The 21,913-nt window shown below is 39.2% G+C and overlaps 1 protein-coding gene across 3 annotated transcripts in view; it reads right to left on the reverse strand.

The window, feature by feature from the left end:
• Positions 1-21,913, reverse strand: part of KLHL3 (kelch like family member 3) — a 270,492-nt gene that overhangs the window by 191,198 nt on the left and 57,381 nt on the right. The window contains exon 3 of one of the 3 annotated variants that reach the window (XM_063810710.1): positions 4,202-4,466. The exons of the other annotated variants lie outside the window; for them this stretch is intronic. The gene's annotated coding sequence lies outside the window, so the exon portion shown is untranslated. The remainder of the gene's footprint in view (positions 1-4,201; positions 4,467-21,913) is intronic. 3 annotated transcript variants of the gene reach the window in all.

Here is a 21,913-nt window from a genome sequence, read left to right on the forward strand (position 1 = left end):
CTCTATTACTGGATCTCAGAGACTTTGTCAGTAGCATTTTTATAATTAGCGCCAGATTTTTAAAACCTTCTCATATATCTTGTGGCTTAAACATTTTTAAAAGAGCCCTCATCCCCACAGAGTTGCTTACACAGGGGAATCAACTAGACTGTTCTCAAAAGACACTAAGCTACTGTTCAAATTGCTATTAACTGAAGTCACTTTTATTAAATTGTGACCAGCTTTACCACTTCTTAGAACAAACCTCCCCTATATCTATCAAAGTTGAACTGCAGCTTATTTGTATGTTAAAAATGTAACTGTAGGCTGGACTCAGCAACTTACACCTGTAATCCCAGCCCTTTGGGAGGCCAAGGTGGAGGATCACTTTTGCCCAGGAGTTGAAGACCAGCCTGAACAACACAGTGAGACTCCATCTCTACTAAAAATACAAAAAATTAGCCAGGTGTGGTCATGCATACCTGCAGTCCCAGCTACTTAGATGAGAGGAAGGATCACCTGAGCCTGGGAGATCAAGTGAATCATGATCACACCACTGCACTCCAACCTGGATGAAAGAGTGAGACCCTGTCTCAAAAAAAAATTTTTTAAGTAACTATATTTTCTTTTGAATAAAAAGTAATGTTTCTGGAAACATCTGTGATTTTTCTATTGTGCTTTTTCTTGCACATTAGCTTTCACATTTTCCTCTCCTGAAAATCTCTTTCTCTCTTCCTCTTTCCCTCCTTCCCTTATTCTCTCTTTATTCATTCTCTTTAGGGTTTCTATTCTCTGTTTTATCATTTTGGAATAAATGAACAACAAAAGCACTGCAGAACACACAAACGAAATAAAATCTAACCATCTCATGGCAGTAGCTGTAAATGTCACTTTACTTACTTGGTAAAGAAATACTGATTCTAGGCCAGGCATGGTGGCTCACGCCTGTAATCCCAGCACTTTGGGAGGCCAAGGTGGGCAGATCCCTTGAGGTCAGGAGTTCGAGACCAGCCTGGCCAAAATGGTGAAACCCCATCTCTACTAAAAATACAAAAATTAGCCAGGTATGGTGGTGAGCACCTGTAATCCCAACTACTCAGGAGGCTGAGGCAGAAGAATCTCTTGAACTGAGGAGGCAGAGGTTGCAGTGAGTGGAGATCATGCCACTGAACTCCAGCCTGGGCAACAGAGAGAGATTCCATCTCAAAAACAAAAAGAAAAGAAAAGAAATATGATGCTAGTTGCCATTACTAAAATGATTCTGATCAAACAATTTGATGTGGTTTAGATGTGTGTCTCCTCCAAATCTCATGTTGGAAAGTGATACCCAGTGTTGAAGGTGGGGCCTGATGGGAGGTGTTGGATCATGGGGGCAGATCCCTCATGAATGGCTTAGTGCCACTGCCTTGGTGATGAGTGAGTTCTTGCTCTGTTAGTTCAGGTGAACTGGTTGTTTAAGGAGTCTGGCACCTCCTCCTCTCTCTTGCTTCCTCTCTTGCCACGTCATATGCCAGCTCCCCCTTCACCTTCCACTATGACTGTAAGCTTCTTGAGGCCTCACCAGAAGCTGAGCAGATGCTGGTGCTATGCCTATACAGCCTGTAGAACCATGGGCCAAATAAACCTCTTTTCTTTAAAAATTACCCAGCTTCAGGTATTCCTTTATAGCAACTCAGAACAAACTAATACACCACCAAAAGCAGGAAAGGGCATCAAATTCTAATATTCCTCCTTCCTCTCACCCACATACATATACCCAATCTCCTCTAATTCCGACTTCCACCCTGAATATGCAGAAGAGATCTCCTGTATATGACTAAATAGTATGGCATTCTTTCCTTAATAAGAGCAATTTCCTTCCATAAAGATGTTTTGTTTTTTCTTTTCAACTTTTCTTGAGCAAATGGTATAACTATCAATAATAGTCTTTCTTGTGTTTATTTTTACCTCAAAAAAGTAGTGAATTAAATGTATTTTTAATGCATGCCTTCACCTTTAAGGGGCTTACATTCTGACAGGTAGGCAAACACAAGTCTATAAGTAGCTACTTCGAGAAGAAGGTATAATGGAAACATAAACCAAGTATTGTGGGTAAAAGTCTTTTATATGAGAGGAAACATGGAAAGACTTCAGAAAATCAGCCTTTATTTCCTCTATTTTTGCAGTATTTGTGGATAATTCATATCAATTTGGTCTATCGTTGAACAAGCTGGTATATGAAATAAGGTCTCACCTCCCTCTCTCCAGTTGCCAGATGAGCCTTTTAGGAGACTGGACTTTCTTTTTTTTTTTTTTTTAATTATTACACTTTAAGTTTTAGGGTACATGTGCAAATTGTGCAGGTTAGTTACATATGTATACATGTGCCATGCTGGTGCGCTGCACCCACTAACTCGTCATCTAGCATTAGGTATATCTCCCAGTGCTATCCCTTCCCCCTCCCCCCACCCCACAGCAGTCCCCAGAGTATGATGTTCCCCTTCCTGTGTCCATGTGATCTCATTGTTCAATTCCCACCTATGAGTGAGAATATGCGGTGTTTGGTTTTTTGTTCTTGCGATAGTTTACTGAGAATGATGATTTCCAATTTCATCCATGTCCCTACAAAGGACATGAACTCATCATTTTTTATGGCTGCATAGTATTCCATGGTGTATATGTGCCACATTTTCTTAATCCAGTCTATCATTGTTGGACATTTGGGTCGGTTCCAAGTCTTTGCTATTGTGAATAATGCCGCAATAAACATACGTGTGCATGTGTCTTTATAGCAGCATGATTTATAGTCCTTTGGGTGGAGACTGGACTTTCATGTTTGCCAGATAGTCCTGGAAACAGGTTCCTCTAGCCAGCACTCCAAAAACCTCCTATCCCCCAACCTCAAATCATTTTGGATTGGGAATAATTTCTCATATCTTTAAAAGCTTCTAGAAAAGAAGACTATTAGTGGAATGAATAAGTGTTTATGCCCTAAAAGAATTAGTAAACTATCCTGAATATGTCTGTCCAGTAAACCAGAGCTGAATGAGAAAATGCTAAAACATTCTTGCAACAAGTCCCCTAAGTTTCCTCTCTGCCTGAACAGCACAGTTCATCAGCCTAATAAACAGAGTCAATCTCTCTTCCTGTAAGCTTTGTTTTTTGTAGAATAATAAATCAAGAAAAATATATTAAGCCCTTACTATATACTTAGCTCTGCATTTGGTATAGAAAAAGTACAAGACACAGCTTTAAAGAATTTACAACCAAGCTGAGGCTTTAAAGCATTTACAATATACCAGGGGAGTAATTCAATGTGTTGGTTTTGAAGTCTTTCCTTCTTTTTTTAATTTACTTTTTTAAATTACAGTATAGTTGACAAAAATTATATATATTTACAGTGAACAATGTGTTTTGATACATGGATAATGTTATGAAATGGTTAAATCAAGCTAATTAACATATCCATCATCTCACATACTTATCACTTTCTGTTGTGAGAACATTTAAGATCTACTCTCTTAGCAATTTTCAAGAATCCAATACATTGCTATTAACTGCAGTCACCATGATAGACAATAGATCTCTTGTACTCATTTCTTCTGTCTGAAATTTGGAAACTTTGACCAGTATCTCCCCAGTTCCACAACCACCCCTCAGCTCCTGGTAACCACCATTCTACTCTCTGTTTCTATGAGTTCGACTTTTTAAGATTCCACATAAAACTAAGATCATGTAGTATTTGTCTTTCTGTGCCCGGCTTATTTCACTTAGCATAATGTCCTCCAGGTTCATCTATACTGTTGCAAATGACAGGATTTCCTTCTTTTTAAAAGCCAAATAGTATACCATTGTATATATATCTGTGTATGTGTCTGTATGTGTGTCACATTTTTTCATTATCCATTCATCCATTGATGGACATTTAGGTTGATTCCATATCTTGGCTATTATGAATAATGCTGCAACGTACATGAGAGTACAGATATCTCCCTGATATGCTGATTTCAATTCCTTTGGATATATACCCACGAATGGTATTGCTGGAGCATATGGTAGTTCTAATTTTAATTTTTTGAGGAACCTCCATACTGTTTTCCATAATGGCTGTACTAATTTACATTCCCATCAACATGTACACAGGGGTTCCAAAGGCTTCTCTTCAGGCTAGGTTGAAAGCTGACTGAAGGAAAGTTAAGGGTAACTGAAGGCAGAGTTAATATCAAAGGAGGACTCAACTTACCTTTATACCCATAAGTGAGAATATATTGAGAGAAGAGGAAGCATCCTAGATGAAGGAAGAAGAGGGGAGTATTTCAAGACTGATTATTTCCAGGAATCCCTAAAATCCTTCCTGAAGCCACCCATGCAATAAATGTGATCATGCAATAAATTGAAGACAGAAGACGACGAATGCTTCCTGTTGGATAAGGGAGGCAAGGCAGGTCTCTTTCTCCTGTTTCTGTGCCCAAATCAAGCTCCTTGTTGAGGCTGGGATAGTGTTTCCCCTGAGGGAATGAAAAGATGTGTGATGTTAGTGACAGAAGTATATCTGTTGTATCTGGTCATTGACTGTTTCCTGCTATTCTCTATTTTAGGTAGATAAACCTGTTCTCAGCTAGACTGAACTTTCAAAGACCTGTCCTAGGCATGGAAAAAGAATTTAATACATATAGATCTTGAAAGTTACTTCTTTAAAAACCAAGTTAGGGCCAGGCACAGTGGCTCACACCTGTAATCCCAGCACTCTGGGAGGCCAAGGCAGGAGGATCCCTTGAACCAGGAGTTTGAGATCAGCCTGGACAACACAGCAAGACCCTATCTCCACAAAAACAATTTAAAAATTAGCCGGGCATGGTGGCATGCACCTAGCTAACCAGGAGGCTGAGGCAGGAGGATCACTTAAGCCCAGGAGTTCGAGATTACAGTGAGCTATGATCATGCCACTGCACTCCAGCCTGGGCAACAGAGCAAGACCCTGCCTCTAAAAAAAAAAAAAAAAACAAGTCAGGCAGTAATTATTTACTTAATAAATGCCAGAATGTTTTCAAACCTATGTTCTATTAATTATCCAATGAGAACATAAAGACATAATCCTAATTACACAGGGATTATAGTACTGTCTGTAAGTCATGAAATTCTGAGTCTTGAAGATTCCACTTAAACATTTCTCAACAACACTCTCTAATTCCCCAGGGCTATTAGGATCCCCTAGTCACTGCTCCCACACCCTGTGTATACCTACCATGCAGTACCAGGAAGACCTGTTTACATGTGTGCCTTCAAGGAACACGCATTCCTCAAAGGCCGGGCTTGTACCTTATTCACTGTAGTAGCTCCAGTGCCAAGTATGGCATCTGACACAAAGTAGGGGAACTCAACAGATATTTGTAAACTGTAGGTGTAGAATAACATCTGGGATGACAAATCTTTGCTTGAAAGTGGTGTGTGGATCTGAACAGTAAATGAGGACTATATCCTCTAGATTTAGCATCTGAAGAAGCAGAAAGCTAAATTTCCATCTGAAATATAAGAGCTCAGGATACCTGCACTGGCAGGAAGACAAATAAAAACACACATTGGTCACAAGGAGCTCAAGGGCAAGGTGAACTTTTATAGCTCAAATGTCATTTGCCAAGAAGAGCTGTGCCAATAAGAGAGCTGAGAAAGTCCTGGGACTCGAAGAAAATGCTCTATTAACTTTTAATTAATTGCCTTGACAGGTTCTTGGAACAGCTTTTAGAAACGAAAGGCCTTCCAGGGCAACCAGCCTCCAGGAGAGCAGGCCCCATTATGATTCTACTAGAGGAACCAGATTCTCTCTTAAAGGCCAATGCAGGGCAGAACTTTATCTTTTTCAGTGAGCCAAATCCTTCTCTAATAAGGCAACATACAGCCTAAAAGTAAAAGCTATTGAGTTATTGATTTGGAGGCCATTTTCTACATCCTGGGGTCTCCAAAGATGCTTTCTGCTTTTCCACAGCAGCAGTGTCCCTTTCTTCTGGACACTGTCACTAGATAACCTGGTTTCCTAATAATTCCAGTTATCAACCCTTCCTATTTTCTATGACATTTCTCAACTTAACAACAAAGACAAATATTTTAATTTATGTGTGTGTGCACACGCATGCATGTGTGCATAACACTCAGGAAAATGTCTGAAAGAAAGTATCCCATAACATTAATAGTGTTTATTCCCAGGTGATGTGACAAGACTTTTGGGTAATGTGTCTTTATTTCTTTCCTACTTGTTCCATCTTGCTGCCTTTTTTTTTTTAAGGTAAAACTTCATCAATACTATTTCTTTTCTAATTATTTGTTGATGGTATATTAAAATACCAGGAATTTTTACGTTGACTTGTATTCTGAGCTCTTGCTAAATTCATTTACTAATTCTAATGATTCACCTGTAGCTTCTTTTGAATTATCTGTGGACATAATCATGCTGGGTTGTTTTTTGTTTTTTTTTTTGACACACGGTCTCACTCTGTCACCCAGGCTGGAGTGCAGTGGTGCAATCACAGCTCACTGAAGCCTCAACCTTCCTGGGCTCTGGTGATCCTTCCACCTCAGCATCTGGAGTAGCTGGGACTACAAATGTGTGCCACCATGCCCAGCTAATTTTTGAATTTTTGTAGAAATGAGGTTTCACCATGTTGCCCAGGCTGGTCTCAAACTCCTGGGCTCAAGTGATCTGTCCACCTCGGCCTCCCAAAGTGCTGGGATTACAGGTGTGAGCCGCTGTGCTCGGCCTTGTTTTTGAATAATGACAACTTTATATTCCTTTCCTATACATATAACTTTTTATTTATTATTCTTATCTCATTGTCTAGTAGGGGTAAACAAGCAACTTCTTTGTCTAAAAATAAGTGTGTGTTTTTTATTTTAACTTTGACCCTTAAAGAATATTTTCACCAGATACAGAATTACAGATTGGCAGTTATTTATTTCATTATTTGAAAGGTGTTATTCCATTGTCTTCCATAATTTCAGTTGGGAAACCAACTGTCTTATTTTTTTCATTCCTTTTAAGATAATGTGGCTTTTATTCACTAGCTTTAAGATTTTCTTAATATCTTTGCATCATGGCGAGGCACAGTGGCTCATGTCTGTAATCCCAGCACTTTGGGAGGCCGAGGCAGGTGGATCACCTGAGGTCAAGAGTTTGAGACCAGCCTGGCCAACATGGCAAAACCCCATCTCTACTAAAAATACAAAAAAATTAGTCAGGTGTGGTGGTAGGCACCTGTAATCTCAGCTACTCGGGAGGCTGAGGCAGGAGAATTGCTTGAACCCAGGAGGCTGAGGTTGCAGTGAGCCAAGATTGTGCCATTGCACTCCAGCCTGGGCAACAAGAGCAAACACCGTCTCAAAAAAAAAAAAAAATTTGCACCGTGCCTTCTAAACTCCTTCCCTCTTTCTTTCTTTCTTTTTGTCTCTTTGCTTAACTGTATTTCCCAAATATTCTACTAAGAACATATAATGCTTATACAGTTTTTCTTAATGAAGGAGAAAAAGACAAAAACTTTTTTTAAAAACCTGAGAATCCAAAGTGCCTGTCCATGAGGCAGTTGTGCTGCAAGAAGTCAAGAGATGTGGAGTCTAGCTTGTGCTTTGGGCAAATTACCTATCCTTCCTAAGCCCCTGCTTCATTCAATCAATAAATATTTAATAAATGTCTACTATGTGCTTAAATACTATAGTGAGCAAGACTGATATAATCCCTGCCCTCATGGAGTTTACAGTCTAACAGAGATAATACTTTAAAAGAACTGTGATAAGGCCAGCCGTGGTGGTTCATGCCTGTAATCCCAGCAGTTTGGGAGGCTGAGGCAGGCAGATCACCTGAGGTCAGGAGTTCAAGACCAGCCTGGCCAACATGGTAAAACCCCATCTCTACTAAAAATACAAAAAAAAAAAAAAATTAGCTGGGCGTGGCAGTGGCCACCTGTAATCCCAGCTACTCTGGAGGCTGAGGCAGGAGAATCACTTGAACCCAGGAGGCAGAGGTTGTGGTAAGCTGAGATCACACCATTGCACTCCAGCCTGGGTAACAAGTGAAACTCCGTCTCAAAAAAAAAAAAAAAAGAACTGTGACAAGTGCTGTAACAGAGAAAATATAACATGATGAAGGAGGAATTAACCTACTCAGGGGACAATGGAGACAGGAAGTAGATAAGAAAAACTTCTTGGAAGAAATAATTTTTAAACTGAGATCCAAAGGATTAGGACTTAGCCAGGCAGAAATTAGGCTAGTTTTCTCTTAGTTGCTTTGTAATTCTGTGATTCTATGTTCCAATCTTTGTTATGTTACTGAATCAGAATCCAAAGGAACATCACTTATCAGGCCCCTCCATTCATTAACTTAATCCTAAAAACACTCTTGTAAGTAATGTTATTCCAATTTACAAATTTTAAAACTGTTAATTAAGCAAGTTGCCTGAGGTCACACAGTGGTAAATTCTGATCTGTCTAGCTTCAGATTCCATCCTCTTTCATTCATTGTTCAACTATCATTTACTGAGTACCCGCCAAGTTATCTGCCTGACACTGGGGATAAAGAGAACAGTAAGATTGGATCCCTGCTCTTGACGAATGCACTTTCTGAGGGGGCAATGTCAGTAATCCAGACAATTACAACATGGTTAGGTATTTAGAAAGAGGCAGAGTAGGACTATGCCTTTTCATCAGAATCTAATTCCCTAGCTTCTCCAAGAAACCAAGGAGCTAGGTACATGATCACTGAGAAAGACTACACAGATTGGTAAATTTGCAAAGCTGTAGCTGAAGTCCAGCATCCCTGACTGGCCTTGACCAACAGTTCTGTCTGCTATCTACCATACAATTAAGCCAGTCTCTTTAGGTGAGGATCTTCCAGAGGAATGGGTATCCAGATGGCATGCATTCATCTTATTACACAGAATAAACAGGCTTTCAGCCTTCCCAAACTGATGAGGAACTTCAACATTCACCTCATGGACTCTTAGAAAGACATATATAAGCTAATCATGCCTGCCATAACCTTGGAGCATTTCATGGACATTTTCAGATAAAGCCCCTCCTCACCCATATGGCTTCAAAAAATGCCCTCTGTCTCTGATTAAAGGGACTTGAGAGAAGTATGAAACCAGGATTTCCGAGTTGTTCCTGGAAGAGCTTCAGCCAGGAGCTTTCAGTAGCAGATGTTAAATCTGATTTTAGAGCCTAATGAAAATGCTGGGCTTCTAGCTTCGTGGAATGAGTCTGAGATATAGCTTCTAAGTCAATAACTCAGTGGAAACTTGACCTATGGTATTATGTGAAGGTTCCTCAATTCTTCTATAAGCAACTAGTGGGAAACAGCTCATATGCTTAAGCATCCTTCTGAGAGGCCACGAGGAGCATCCACTTACTCATACATTTAGAGCTATAACAAAACTGCCTCTGGTGTTGGGGGGATGGGGACTATCAATGTCTCTGGAAGCCGGGAGTCCAGGGACTCTCATCCCAACTCTTCCACGGTCTCACTGTGCTGCCCTAAGCATGCCACTTAAACCCTCTGTGTCTCAGCTCTGCCACACTGTCCCTCCAGTCCTTGGGTCCCCTCAGTGCATGTATACAAAGTCTATTCCTGTTGCCCAGCCTTTCTCTAATTCTACATATACCACTCTGCTTCCTGGCTACAAACTTGTTGCTAACAAAACTGTGAGCATCTCACCAGAAGATTCAGGACTTTATATCTTTTGACTCTTTCTAAGTGTCCACCAAGGGGCCAAATCTACTTGCTGAGTAAAGAAAAGATTCCCTGAGACTTCCTATTGGTGAGAGAAGATTCAACCTTTAAAAATTACTCAAATTTCCCAACTCCTAATACATAAAAGGACTGAGAATCCCTTTGTCCTATTCATCTTGCTGGAATGAGGAAATAAAAGATTAATATACAAGAAAGAAAAAGAAAATATCTATTACTTATCTTCTCATGACTTCACATACATACAGTATGTTTTCTTACAAAGTTCTAAACAGCATCACCGTTTACAATTACTAAGACCTCCATAAAAATTCATCAAGTAGATATACCATGTTTTACTAACCATTCCTTGGTCAGATGTTTAGAGTGCCTTAAAACTTTTCCAAATTATAATATAAATAACACTGTGATGAACACCTTTATCCATAAAACTGTGACTGTATTTTGGATTATTTCCTGAGGTTAGATATCCAAAAGTGGATCTGCCAGATCACTGGTAATGAACATTTTTATTATGCCTCATATGTATTATAAATTTTATGATTAATTATTAAATATATTTCAGCCACAAGACATAATTCTATTGCTAAAATATGGGATCCTCTTAGTCCAAACGTTTTGTTAAGTAGGCAGGATAGTATAAAAGAAAACAGCCTCTAGAATCACACTGTCTGGGTTCAAATCCCAGTTCTATCATTTGGTAGATGAATGGACTTAAACAAGTTACTAAATTCTCCTAAGACAATATACATAAAGCACACGGTCTGGCATATGGAAAGGGGTCAATAAATGTTAACCATTATTATTGCCTTTAGATTACAAAAAAAAAGATAGATCCGTATTTTAAAAAGCCAAGAATATCTTCAAATAATGGAGTAAGAATAAACATAAAACAAAAGACAAAATAATACTCCCGTACTTACATCATAAGCAGGCTCGTTTATGGTGAATACTATTTACATCACTGTGGTTATTAGTTACATATAAATACCACTTTATTGAGTGTCTGCTGTTTTTAAAACCTTTACATACACTGTCTCATTTAATCCTCATAACAACCCTCTATGGTGATGATAATAATACCAAAAACAACAGCTAATGTTTACCAAGTGCTTATTATATGTCATGCATAGTTCTAGGAAACAACCTATTAATCATTATAAAATCCTATGAAGTAGGACTTCCATTTAATTATTACCTTCATTATACAGACATAATTGAGTTACACAGAGGCTAAATAGCTTGTCAAAGGTTACATAGCTAACAAGGTAGGTCTTATTACTCCCATTTTATAAGAAAACTGGAACCTATGAAAATTGCCTGTAAAAGCAAGTAACTGGGGCAGGCTTTGAACCAGCATCTGTTGGACTCTCAAGTCCATATGCTTTTATTTCTGTTACTCTGCCACCTTATGTGGATTATCAATAGCAAATGGTTAAGGTTGGCTTCCCTCATTCTCACCTTCCTTTGCCATAAGCCAGAGTGTACTGAGAATAGTCTCGTTTGAACATTTGCCTCTGAGGAGAATATAAACAGGAAGGCAAGTCTGATGCAAAACTCCATATTCTGAAATGCAACCCTTAAAACAATGCACCAAGGATCCTCTCTCCCGAGGTGTCTGTCGCACTCCATCTAGCATACATATCTAAGAGTTTCTAAGGCTTGCCTTTCAGATACTTGGTGGTTCCTAATAAGGTGCCCTAATCAGTTTCTTAATCAAGGCAACACTTCAAAAGATTTTCAAATGAATGCTACAGACAGGTTTCCTATTTCCCTCTGTCTCAGAAGGCCCTCAAAATCCCCTCCACTGAAAGAAACAAAGCCGCTTCAAGCCTCCCAAAACATCTTGAAAATACTCACATTTTCAAAAGGACTGCACTCATAGGAAGAAACCTAAACTGAAGTCTTATTTCTCGAATGAACTAATTATTTAATATTGGACAAATTATCTCCCTTCTTTGTGCCTCTTCAAAAGTGGAGAAAGTGTCCTGAGATTCTAGTTTAAAAATGGGGCTCCTGGCCGGGCGCGGTGGCTCACGCCTGTAATCCCAGCACTTGGGGAGGCCGAGGCAGGCAGATCACAAGGTCAGGAGATCGAGACCATCCTGGCTAACATGGTGAAACCCCATCTCTACTAAAAATACAAAAAATTAGCCGGGTGTGGTGGTGGGCGCCTGTAGTCCCAGCTACTCGGGAGGCTGAGACAGGAGAATGGCGTGAACCCGGGAGGCGGAGTTTACAGTGAGCCGAGATCGCGCCACTGGACTCCAGCCTGGGCGACAGAATGAGACTCCGTCTCAAAAAAAAAAAGTGGGGCGGGGAGGGTCCTTTGAGGAATTATTTAATATTAACCAGGGGGATTTGGTGGAGTGAGAAATGTAGACAATGGTAAAGAAATAAATCCTCTTCACCTTTGTAGGATAGAGCAAAGCAGCATCCAAAGGCCTTTCCTATCTTCTCCCGGCTTTATCCTCCACTAAAGACGAGGGAAGATAGGATCCTGCTGCCACCTTGTGGCACTTTAGGCAGCACAAAAAGAAGGGCTTACTCAATAGGGTCATACAACCCAAATGCCCCTCAGGAAACCACATCCTCCTCCTCCTCCCTTCCAATTAACTGCACAGAGCTTGACCATTCACAAAACACTTTCAACCCTATTATCTCATTTCATTCTTCCAACAACTATAGGATGGGGATGGGGAAGGGGAAGGCGGGGGCGGGGGGCGGAGGGAGCAGAGGGAGCAGGGTGTCAGGACTGGAGGCATAACTCCAACTCTGTTGAAAAAGCCAAAGCTCAGAGAGACTATGTGACTTGCCTAAGGTCAAACAGTGAGTAGCTGACCGTACCTGAACCCACATCCCTTGATTCTAAATCAGGTGATTCATTATCTGCTGTATAGGGAAAAGGGTAAAACTGAGGTTTAGATACGATCCAGGTCTAGGAATTTGAGGGAAGGAGGCTTAAGAAGAGAAAAGGCTCAATTTCTTCTGCAGACACAACTGACTGGCCAGAGGCCACAACCAGGCTGCTTGGAAAAAGGTCTACGCAGTCAACCTATCCATAGAAAAAGGTATGCAGATAGCCTGGGTTCCCGTCTTCCTTCTTGGTTTGCACATTCTCAGTTAACATCTCTAGGTATCTCCAGCTGCTCTCCCTCCCTCTACTTTCCAGCCCCAGCCTACCCATAGGACACAAGACTGATTTATGGCTAAGTGCTAAACACCAAACAGATCCCAGGCAAGGGAGCCACAACATCTAGAAATCAGCAAAAACTGCAGGGAGAGCTGCTATGTCCCTGGGTTAGAGCTCATAATATTTGTGGCTCAGCCCAGATTTTCCTGTAAGTTTTGGCAGAAAGCTCAGTTGGCTTGTCCCATATTGATGTCATGCACACTGAAACCCAGGAGGCAATGCTGGAGTTATGACTTACCAACTAGCATATAGGGATGGCCTAAGAATCTGAGAGTTTCCAATTTCTCCAAGGCAACCACAACTTCTTAAAGAATTGCAGCTGGGCACAGTGGCTCACACCTGTAATCCTAGCACTTTGGGAGGCCGAGGTGGAAGGATTGCTTGAGTCAAGAGTTCAAGACCAGCCTGGGCCACAGAGTGAGATTCCGTTTCTACAAAATAGAGATAATTAGCCAGGTGTGGTGGCATACATCTGTAGTTCCAGCTACAGGGGAGGCTGAGAGTGGGGAGGATCACTTGAGCCCAGTAGGTCAAGGATGTAGTGAGCTGTGATCTCACCATTGCACTCGGCCTGGGCAACAGTGAGACCCTGTCTCAAAAATAAATAAATAAAAGAAATGCAAAGCCCAGGTGCCTAAACTTTCTACAACCACAGGTCTCCTTCCCTCTCTCCCTCCCTCCCTCCTTCCTTCCTTCCTTGTGAGTAGAGCATTCACTAAATGAGTGGAGTATTGTACGGGATAAAGATGACGAATAAGAAATAATTCCTTTGTGGAATCAGGATCTTGAAGAGATACCTGCATTCCTGTGTTCACTGCAGCATTATTCACAAGGACCAAGATATGGAAACGACTTACATGTCCATTGACAGATGAATGCATAAAGAAAATGTGGTATACGTGTACAATGGAATATTATTCAGCCTTTAAAAAGAATAAAATCCTGCCATTTGTGACAATATGAATGAACCTGGAGAACATTATGCTAAGTGAAATAGGCCAAACATAGAAAGATAAATACTCTATGATGTCACTTACATGTGGAATCTAATATAGTTAAATTCATAGAATTCACCACGGGCTGAAGGAAGGAGGATATGAAAAGATGTTGGTCAAAAGGCAGAAAGTTTCAGTTATGCAAGATGAATAAGTTCTGGAGAGTTAATGTATGGCATGGTGACTATTAGTAACAATGTTACACTATATACTTAAAATTTGTTGTTGATCCTAAGTATTCTCACACAAAAGGTATTCTCACACACACACAAAAGGTAACTATGATGGATATGTTAATTACCTTGATTGTGGTGATTATTTCACAATATGTATATCAAATCAAGTTGTATAATTTAAATATATATAAATTTTATTTTTTTTCTTTTATTATCTTTTTTAAGAGACATAGTCTCACTCTGTTCACCCGGGCTGGAGTGCAGTGGCACAATAATAGCTCACTGCAGCCTCGAACTCCTGGGCTCAAGTGATCCTCCCACCTCTACCTCCTGAGTGGGTGGAACTACAGGCACACGTCACCATGCCTGGTTTATACAATTTTTCAAAAAAGAAATAATTCCTTTGATTAAAACTGTGTTGCCTAATGGTAAATGGGGAAATGGGAAAAAAACAAAAGTTATAAATGGATGTGAGATATAAACATTAAGTGCTTGGGGGTCAAGAGGGAAAAATAAGATTCCTTCTGGCTTGGGAGTTAGGGGACAAAAATGGATTTTAAAAAAGCTATTTCATGGATGTATAACATATAAAACCCTTCAGAAGTCTGGCCTTTACAAACCTTCCCTGCCTTCTCTCCTACTACTACCTTGCCCTCACCCTACCACATTCTGAACACAAGTTTTCTTTAGTAAGTTAAGGATTAAGAATATATGTTTTGCAATCAGATAGATCTTGGTTCCAATCCTACTTCTGCCATATTAGACAACCTTGAGTAACTTTCAGAACGTCCCCCCAAGCCTCAGTTTCCAGATCTGTAAAGTACGTATTATAAAGACAGCTATTTAAAAAGGTGTTTGTGAGAGTCAAGTGAGAGAATGTATGCAAAGCTTTGTGCATGAACCATAGGAAAGACTTAGCAAATAGCAATTGACATTTTTCATTATCTCTGTGTCTCTGATGATGTTTTCTTTGCCCAATATTCTCTTTACATTGTCAGACTGTTCCACTCCCGTTTCTCCAACAGGCACCTTACAAAAGTCTTTCTTCTTGAGTGCTCTAGGACCTGCTAACTGTTCCCCCACTGAGTGCTCAGAACCTTTGTTCACACCTCCTTTACTGTATTTATATGATAACAACTTGTATTTGTTTGTAAGTCTGTCTTTCAGGAATGTGAGGCTCCAGAGAGCAAGAGCTAGGTCTTATTCATCTAGCACAGTATGTGACTCACGGTACCACTAGAGAAGTGATTGTTGAATAAATAAGATTGTATTTGAGCTAGGCCTTAAATAAATAGGAATTAAAGCAAATCTCTGGATGGCCTTTTAAATATGAATGTTAACCTGTTAGTGTTATACATTAACCCATCAGAAATCTCTAGAATTAATTATCAAGGATTAGCCTTTAAGATGAGCTGACAGGCAGGACCAAAGTGAGTCAAAATTTCATTAGGGAAAGTTGGAAGTGGATGCATGGATGAATGAAAGGACCCTGGAGCCCAGGCAAGCAGCTCAGGAAACAGGTACAGGGCTTCCTTAGGTTAGCCAGGGGCACTTGGTGGTATGATGGTGAGGGAAGGGAATCACTTTAAGAGTAAATAAGAGATTCAAGGATAGACAAAAAAGTAAAATAAAAAGACCAGTATCACAAATTTTCCAGATGGTCCTAAGGGGAAAGCAACACACATGTAACACAGAAATTCACTATGTAGTCTAAAAGGGTTAGTTTATTGATTATAGCTTTCTGCCTGCTCATCATGAAACTGTTCTCTTTATCTACAGAGAAGCAATCCTGTCTTTCATTACAACAGAAAAAGAGGTCTCCAGGTCCTGCTAGGGCACCTGAAAATTTCTCAGCCATTATTTCTTCAAATACTTTTCTGGTATCCCTGCCCTTCTCCAACTGGAGTTACATGTATATTAGATCATCTGATATTGTTCCACAGCTCACTGATGCCCTGTTCATTTTTTTCATCTTTTTTCTCTGTGCTTTGAGTACTTCCTATTATTATGCCTTCAAATGTACTAATTTTTTATTCTACTGTGTCTAGTCTGCTGTTAATCCTATCCAATGTACTTCTCATTTCAAATATTGTATTTTTCATCTCTAGAAATTTGACTTGGGTGTTTTTCTTATATCTTGCATTTCTCTCCTTGTTATGCTTGTGTTTTCCTCTACTTCTTGAACATGTAAAGCATTTTTATCATAGCTTTTTAATATCCTTGTCTCCTAATTTTATATATGTGTCATTTCTGTTTCTATTAATTAAATTTTATCTATGTTATGGGTTATATTATCCCATTTCTTTGCACGTCCAGTAATTTTTCACCGGATGCCAGACATTACTTCTCTTTCTTCAAGAATCACAGTCCTATTATGCCTATTGTCCAATGTCTGAAAACCATTGTTTCATATATCTTGTTGGGTTTTTTAGTTAAGTTGAAAGGGTAAATTCTATTCCTGATATTCCATCACGGCAGTAAATGGAAGGCCTTGGAATCTCTAATAAATTACTGTACCTAGGCATTAAAAAACAATGATTGCTAGGCCAGGAACGGTGGCTCATGCCTGTAATCCTAGCACTTTGGGAAGCCAAAGTGGGTGGATCACTTGAGGTCAGGAGTTCAAGACCAGCCTGGCCAACATGGTGAAACCCCATCTCTACTAAAAATACAAAAATCAGACAGGCATGGTGGCGCGCTCCTATAATCACAGCTACTTGGGAGGTTGAGGCAGGAGAATCGCTTAAACCTAGGAGGCGGAGGTTGCAGGTGAGCCAAGATCATGCCACTGCACTCCAGCAAAAAAGTGAGACCCTATTTCAAAAAATAATAATAATAATCAATGATTGCTATTATAAAATCACAAAAAGAAGAGATAACCAGACACTTTGTGCCTCCTGATAGAGAAACACAACCCAGCATCACCTGTGAAGTTGTCTTTCAAAATAAAAAATCAAACCTGAATCTGATCAAGCCTCTAGATCCAACAATCAATTTATAGGAAATACAGAAGACAGAAGAGAAGAACATCTTAAACTACACCACAGGGATACAATCAACAAAATCAAAACTGCAGGAAACTCTACAGGACAAACAACTAGTTTTTTCAACAATCACAAGAATATAAAAATGCTGGAGGGAAAGCTATAGATTGAAAGAGACTAGAAGATACATCTATTGTAATGTGTGAACCTTATTTGGATCCTGATTCAAGCAAGCCAACTGCAAGAAAAAACTGTGACATTTAGGAGACAACTGGAAATCTGAACGCAGACTAGATCATTGATGGTATTTAGGAGTTATTACTAATTTTTAGGTGTGATTATGGTATTATATTTTTCACAAAAATCATCTCTTAGAGAAATATTTTGATTATATTATAGACAAAATATTTTGCTATTTGCTTCAAAATAATATGGTAGGGGGCAAGACAGTAGGGGTACAGATGAAATAAGATTGATCATGAATACATAATTGTAGGAACTAGGTGATATATATAGACATATAGATATACATATATTTGAAATGTTCTGTTATAAATAAGTTTTAAAAATTTAAAGAGTCATAAAATTGAGATATGGGTTCTAAAGCTGGCTCTAACATCATTTTCCTCCATGCCTATGGACTAATCACTTCTCTCTAGGCCTCAGTTTTCTCCATAAATTATGAAACATAAAATGCATTCCAATATTAATTACACTTTCCACCGTATCCACTCATTAGCTATGTGACATGGGAAAGTTACTTAATCTTTTTAAGCTTCAGTTTCCTTAGTAAAAGGTGATGAAAATAGTAGCTAATTTTTAGGACTGCTGGTGGGTTAAACTGGATGCTGCATGTTAGAGCTCTCATCACAGTGCCTGGCACTAAGCACTTAATAAATAATATCTATCATTATTATCTCTTGCTGCACTAAGAAATAACAATAAAGAATTCTATACTTTAAAAAAAAAAAAATGAGAGGCCTCTATAGTTTAGCCCTTCCTTCCTCCATATCTCCTTTCTTTGGGACAAAAGCAAGAAAATCTGAAACTTCCCCTCTAAAAGTCTGTGGAACAACATGCCCAATATAGCACAAGACAGGTTAGGGTTTGGCTCTCCTTCCTAGTGAGAGTCATTGCTGCGGGTCTGGAAAAAACGGAGGTGCTACTTTAGTCATTTTCAGAATATAGTATGCAGCTGTTCTCCTGGAATGCCACACATCCTGAAGTTGCTCCAAGGGCTAAAAACAGAGCTTAGGCGATCAGCCCAATGCAGCCAAGCTCATTCTTTTCAAGGTGGCCCCATTTCAAATAAAATGGGCACTCTGTATGTAATTCCTTTTCTAACCAAGAGTTGGTCTTCCTCACCAGACTGTGAGCCCTTTGAGGGCAAAGCTAGTTGATCTTTCTAGCTTATGCTCCCTAGCAAAGCACCTGGGACAGAGCAGGTACTCAATGCATGCTAGTTGAATGAAGGAATTAATGGCCTATTCTTTTATTTTATTTGGGTTGGAGTAGGAGTGGAAAAAGAACAATGATAACGAAGAACCAATTATTGGAGGGATCTTTCTAACAATTTTTTCAGGGAGTGCAACTTGTTCACAACTTTCCCAAACACACCCTGAATATTTTTCCTTCTGAGCCTATACTCATACTCATTCCCTCCACCTGTTAATATCTTTCTCTTACTCTCCTTCTCTCACTTCACTCTTGCTGTCACTCTTTCACTCTTAATATCTACATCCTTCAAGACTTGGTTCCTCTTCCATGAAACTTTTCTCAACGACTGTTGCTGAAAGGACTCTCTTCATCTTGATTTCCTATAACACTTTATCTTTAGCTTTAGACACTCATAATGTTCTGTCATATGCAGTGGTCAGTTTTATGTTTCATAATTTTTGTGGGATTGAAGGCAAGGTCCTCTCTCAATTTCTGAGGCACTCAGCATAGCACTTTGTATAAATCAGACATGTGGTAAGAGTTCAGTGCATTTACTGTCTAAACTTGGAAGAGTAAGAAATATAATCATTCAACCCAATTTAAAGTATAAAACAACTGAGCCTTAAAAAGTATGTTTCATCCCTAAGATCTTTTTTTCTAAAAAAGTTAACACAGGAGCCAGGCATGGTGGCACATGCCTGTAGTCCCAGCTACTCAGGAGGCTGAGGCAGGAGGACTGCTTAAGTCCAGGAGTTCAAGGCTGTAGTATGCTGTGATTATACTCATGAATAGCCACTGCCACTGCACTCCAGCCTGGGCAACATAGTGAGACCCTGTCTCGAAAAAAAAAAAAGTTAACACATTGTTTTGGAAGTTTTGCTACCCTATTATTCTGTTTGATTAGGCAATATCCTCTTCTGGAAACCTAAGGGAAAACTGTTGTTAGGCATATATATCCTCTAACCAAGTGAATTTAAAAGAAAAATCAAAACATTAAAAATAATAATTTATATTTTCTTCAAATTTGGAGATAAGACAGGCTGGGCATCAAAAAACTAAGACTGAGAATCACTAGATAATTGTAGAACTGTATCTAAGCCCTTGGCTTTTCCCAACACTATCCTCCCCAAACTACCTCTCAGCATAGTTGTAGGTACAAATGAGAGGAAAGCATTGAGAAACTATAAAATATTATGTAATTTTAGGGTATAATACTCCTCAAAGGAAAGGGTCAGGATAGAAGTAAATCTTATTTCTTGAAATTAAGGATGAACTGAGGCTTCCTTGTTACTGAGATAATTGCTTTATTTTCTCTTCTAGATGATATATTCTACAACTGCCATCATATAATGACCATTTTGTTGCCTCTTCTCTTTTTTCATTCCCTAGAGATTAAAAATTAAATATATATAAACCAAGATACCCCTACTACCCCTACCCCCAGCAAGCAAGTTCACTGAGCCTTATCAGTGTTATTTCTTCATGTTACCATATTTTATTGCTGGAGCACATTTATATCATCTAGTCCAACTTTTCCATTTTATAACTAAGGAGTCCAAATCATAGAGAGAGCATATCATTTGTATGAGGTCATCCAGCTAGTGTCAGACCCCATAACATAATCTTGTTCTCTTAACTACCAGTTCTCAATATTACACCCAACAAGTATTTGAACACACATTATTTATTGGCCATAAATAAATATTTGTTAAACTAAAATGAATTGTTTCTTCTTTGTTTCACAAAATAGCTGGACACCCTGTAGTACCTGCAAGGAAGAAGTAAACGTGCTGTTCTGAACTCTATGGCTTAAAGCCAGTATGATACAGACTCTGGAGCAGGCTGCCTGAGTTCTGATCTGGATTCCACGACTGCCTATCTGTAAGACCTTGGGAAAATTGTTTTACATTTCTTAGCCTCAGCTTCCTCATTTGTAAAATGAAAATAATCACAATAACTACCTCAAAGGGTTGTTTAGTCATCCAATAACATTTATTGAACACTTGCTCTGTGGCAGGACTCTTTTAGATGCTCAGGATACCACAATGGACACAGAAAAAAATACTATTTATCCTTAGGGGCTGACATCCTTCTGGGATTAAAGGAGATAATCTACGTAAAACACCCAGTAGAGAGTCTGGCACCAAATAAATGTTCAATAAATGTTAGTTACGGTGGCTGTTGTTATATTTATTTTAAAACGTACCATGTGTTGGGCTAGGGCGCAGTGGTTCATGCCTGTAATCCCAGCACTTTGGGAGGCCAGGGCAGGAGGATAGGTTAAGTCCAGGAGTTCAAAACCAGCCTAGGTAACATAGTGAGACCCTGTCTCTACAAAAAATATATACAAATTAACTGGGCATGGTGGTGTGCACCTATAGTCCTAGCTACTCGGGAGGCAGAGGTGGGAGGATCGCTTGAGCCTGGGAGGTTGAGGCTTCAATGAGCCATGATCGCGCCACTGCACTTTAGCCTGGGTGGCAGAATGAGACCCTGTCTCAAAAAAATAAATCAACTATATATCTCCACTAAAAAAGCAAATCAACAAATAAATCTTACAAAGAGCTCCAAGCAAGATTTTACGGCATAAAACAGCTCACATAGCTGTGTTTCACAAGGACAAATATTATCACCATAGCAACATTTTTCTGAGTTCTTTAATAGCAGTTGCTTGATATTGCAGAAGATTTAGGAATGGTCTTTGAAAATACCGTATAAAGAGTGTCATGTAAGAGTGAAGATAATCCTCTCCAGCTTGTCTCCAAAAAAGATAAATTTTTTATAGGAATCACTTTAATAAAAGTTAATATATAAAATCTTACATCAAGAAACACAAATCAGGGGGTGATTACTTGTATTATGTGGGAATCATAAATATTTCTTTTTGAAAGCCAGCCTCCCTGGTATATTCAAAATATTCCCAAGTATATCCAAAATATGATGCAATGTTCAAAATTCTATGATTAACAAGTGCATGAAAAGATGCTGAACATCATTAGTCGTTAATGAAATGCAAATAAAACCACAATGCAGTACCGCTTCACACTCACTAGATGGACATAATTTTTAAAATGGAAAATAACAAGGGTTGGCGAGGATGTGGAAAAACTGGAACCCTCATACATTGCTGACAGGAATGTAAAATAGTTCACCCTCTGTGGAAACAGTCTGGCAGTTCCTCAAAAAATTAAACAGAATTACCCTATGATGCTGCAATTCCATTCCTAGGTTATACACCCCAAATAAGTGAATCAGGTCCTCAAAAAAGTACATTACATGCATGTTCATGCCAGCACTATTTATAATAACCAAAATGTAGGAACAGCCCAGCTGTCCATCAATGGATGAATGGATAAACAAATTGTGGTATAGACATACAATGGAATTTTATTCACCCATAGAAAAATGAAGCACTGATCTATAACATGGATAGACCTCCA

This window comes from Pan troglodytes, chromosome 4 (genome assembly GCF_028858775.2).
Source record: "Pan troglodytes isolate AG18354 chromosome 4, NHGRI_mPanTro3-v2.0_pri, whole genome shotgun sequence".
Classification (NCBI taxonomy): Eukaryota; Metazoa; Chordata; class Mammalia; order Primates; family Hominidae; genus Pan; species Pan troglodytes.